The sequence below is a fragment of the Helianthus annuus genome, chromosome 11 (genome assembly GCF_002127325.2).
Source record: "Helianthus annuus cultivar XRQ/B chromosome 11, HanXRQr2.0-SUNRISE, whole genome shotgun sequence".
NCBI lineage: Eukaryota > Viridiplantae > Streptophyta > Magnoliopsida > Asterales > Asteraceae > Helianthus > Helianthus annuus.
Genome location: NC_035443.2, coordinates 97,278,810 through 97,282,433, shown reverse-complemented (window position 1 = coordinate 97,282,433; position 3,624 = coordinate 97,278,810). Strand labels below are relative to the sequence as shown.

The 3,624-nt window shown below is 38.3% G+C and overlaps 1 long non-coding RNA gene across 1 annotated transcript; it reads right to left on the bottom strand.

The window, feature by feature from the left end:
- Positions 1–370: 370 nt before the first annotated feature.
- LOC118484257 lies at positions 371–1,921 on the bottom strand. Its single transcript, XR_004873059.1, has 3 exons — positions 1,885–1,921; positions 1,303–1,369; positions 371–506 (listed from the first exon to the last, which is right to left on the bottom strand). It is a non-coding gene; the product is annotated as an uncharacterized LOC118484257 (long non-coding RNA).
- Between the last annotated feature and the right edge of the window lie 1,703 nt (positions 1,922–3,624).

Genomic DNA, 3,624 nt, shown 5'->3' with positions numbered 1-3,624 from the left:
AGCAAAACTGGAAACTTCAATATAAGAATTTCGAGTACTTTACCTGTTCGGTTAACTAGAATAGCATATACGACAGAATAATGGTGTTTTCCCGAGTTAATAGACGTGGTTCCTAAGTGATAACCTTTAATAAGTTTTGACCTACGTTCCCGGAGGTCCTAAGTATATGTCTCCTAGGTTCTCAAAGTTTTGTATTCTGTGTAAAACTGTTTTGTGCACCGTGTAGAAAACACAATATTAGCGTATGTGTAAGACCCAGTTTATATTACTAGATTTAACAACATAGAACCTTGCATTTAACGCCAAAATGACGACTTAACAAAAACTTTCAATAGTTTAAACCATAACTAAACACAACAACGTGTATTATTCTTACGAAACCGTAATCAAAAGGATAACTACAATTGTTTACATAGTTTTTAAAACTAAAGATCATGTGCGGAAGCGTTTGTTAGTGTGTTCGGTTCAGATGCATGTGCTTGATCATCACCCTTCTGCTAGTTTACCTGAAAACCGAGCATTTTAATCCAATGTTAGTATTATGGTCCTTGACCAATAATATAAGAGAAAAGGTGTGTTAAAACCCATTAGAGAAATCACAAACTATGAAATTCAGCATTTGGAACTGGGGGCCACCGTAATTTACGGTAGTCACCGTAAATTACAGTGGCACCTGGAAGTTTATTGCCTGCCGTAAAGCAGGAGATTCCCACCGTAGCATTTTATTGGCCACCGTAAGTTACGGTGTCACCGTAACTTACGGTAGACCCTGCACTTGTTTTCTTGCTTTGTGATCTTGGGCATCCTAGTTCCGTTTTGCAGGGAAATGACCTTGAACAGGTTTATCACCCACCCAAGGCTAATTACCCATGTTTGGAACTATTACTCGTTATCATGACTCGCTTTCCCATAAGGGATCGCTTACGTATTAATCTACATAATTAATTCCAAGACTTCGTGTTTGTCATCTATACTACTAGTCATGTTTAGCAAATCAAGATCATAACTCCTATACTAGGAGTTTAAACTTCGCAACTAACCTAGCATGTCAAATTTACAACTTACGCAATGATTATAACCATGCTTTAGGTAGTGATGTCTAGCTTTACATTATTCACAATCTTGTTTCGACCCGTTTGGGTGCTGAAATTAAGCACCTTACGGACGTTCAAATTCGTTTATTGCTTGTTTAAGGCAATAGTCGAATTCATGACGTAATGGTAATTCTCGATCTTCATGTTTTTTAAATAATGGCATAAAGCTAACAATATATATAATGTAATGAAACGAAAATTTTCATACCTTTAGAGCACGCCTTTTCCTCGTGAATTCCCTCCGGCTTGTCCGCTAGATGAACCAGACTCTTTGCCTAGAAAATTCAGTTTTTAACTTGTTTAGAATCCTTTTCATGACCATTTTCACATCAATTATGAGACATGATCAAAATCTGCGTTTCTATCAAATTTAACATAAAAATCCTCACTTAGGCATTTCAACAAACACCTAACGGGTCAGATTTTCCTACCATCATCTTCAAGTTCATGACTTGCAATTTAAACCTCGAATTTCACTTTAATTAGTAAACCTTGCACACATCTTAGTATCAATATCACAGGAATTACCTCCTATAATGAAATTTATACTAGGATTAACATTCAAAATCCTAGTGTTCATCATCAACATATAAAACCCATAACCTAGCTTCCATGGATTCATGGAATTTTCCTGAATTTGAGCATAATTTCACATAGAGTTGTCTAGGTTTTACTCCTAGACACTATATCATCATTAATCTAACTAAATTACTGTCATGCATCAACAAATTTCAGATTGCTTAAATTCATGAGGATTTCAAGTAGAGAATTCTCATCAAATTTTACATACCTCTTAATCCTCTTGCGATGAGGATCACAGTTCTAAACTTGGATTTCGTTTTGGTTAGGATTTGCACCTCCAATTGAAGGAAATTGTGGATTTTAGGGTTTTGGAGGATGGGGGTCGCCCCTTTCTTGCTCCTGTCGACCAGACACACCAAAATGGTGTGTTTGGTGAGTTAGTCACAATTCAGCATTTAACTTTCGTTCTTTGTCAAGTTTAGTCCTCCAACTTGATTTATTCCTAAAGTTTATGTGTTTTATTCCTTTTGTGATTTATTTCAAGATCTGAATTTAACTAGGTTAAGTTCCTAGTTTGTAAATTCTTGTTTATTAACTCTTTGAACTTTCTAATATAAGAATTTATATTTTCGGGGTGTTACAAGTTCACCCCCCTTAAAAAGGGTTTCGTCCCCGAAACCGAATTACGTACCAAATAATGTAGGGTGGAGTCGTCGCATCTCTTCTTCGGACTCCCATGTAGTGTCTGACCCTTTTCTGTGCTCCCATTTGACTTTGACTTGGTTTATTATCTTGTTCCTCAAACTTTTCTCCTTACGATCTAAAATCGCAATTGGTTTTACTGCATAGTTGAGGCTGTTATCCACCTCGATATCATCGTAGTGGATATGAGCAGTTTCGTCGGCCAAACATTTTCGAAGATGTGATACGTGGAATGTGCTATGAATTCCACTCAACTCTTCGGGTAATTCAAGTCGATAAGCTACTCTACCAACCCGTTCAGTGATTCTAAATGGCCCAATAAATCTTGGGCTTAGTTTTCCCCTTTTTCTGAATCTAATAATACCCTTCCATGGGGAAACTTTTAGCATAACCATATCGCCAACCTGAAATTCAATTGGCCTATTTCTTTTATCTGCATATGCCTTTTACCGGTCTTGAGCCGCTTTCAAGTGTGCCCGAACTATGTCGATTTTCGCATTTGTAGTTCGGATTATATCAGCAGGTGCTAGCCCCCGCGGACCCACTTCTCCCCAACATACCGGAGTCCGACATTTTCTGCCATATAATAGCTCATACGGGGCCATTTTAATACTCGCGTGATAGCTATTGTTATATGCAAATTCGACCAAGGGCAAATGGACATCCCAACTACCTCCAAAGTCAATAATGCAAGCACGCAGCATATCTCCCAACGTTTGTATTGTTCTTTCGCTCTGCCCATCCGTTTGTGGATGGTAAGCAGTGCTAAGGAACAATTTAGTTCCCATTTGTTCTTGGAATTCACGCCAGAATTTCGAAGTAAACCGAGTATCTCTGTCTGACACAATGGATATCGGTACTCCATGCCTTGCTATGATTTCATTGGTGTATACCTCCGACATTTTCTCAGATGTATAAGTCTCACGAATCGGAACAAAGTGAGCACTTTTAGTTAACCTATCCACGACTACCCATATAGCATCAAAACCACGACTTGTTTTAGGTAGTTTGGTCAATAGGTCCATCGTAATTTGCTCCCATTTCCAAACCGGGATTTCTAACGGTTGAAGTTTACCATATGGCTTTTGGTGTTCCGCCTTAACTTGTAGGCAAGTCAAACACTTTTCCACGTATTTCACGGTGTCAGGCTTCATTCCGGGCCACCAATAGTTTTGCTTCAAGTCGTTATACATCTTGGTCGCTCCCGGATGAATGGAATAGCGGGATTTATGAGCTTCATCAAGTAGAAGCTTCTTAACTTCACATGTGTTAGGGACCCAGATTCTATTAAAACGAGTCTTTAGAC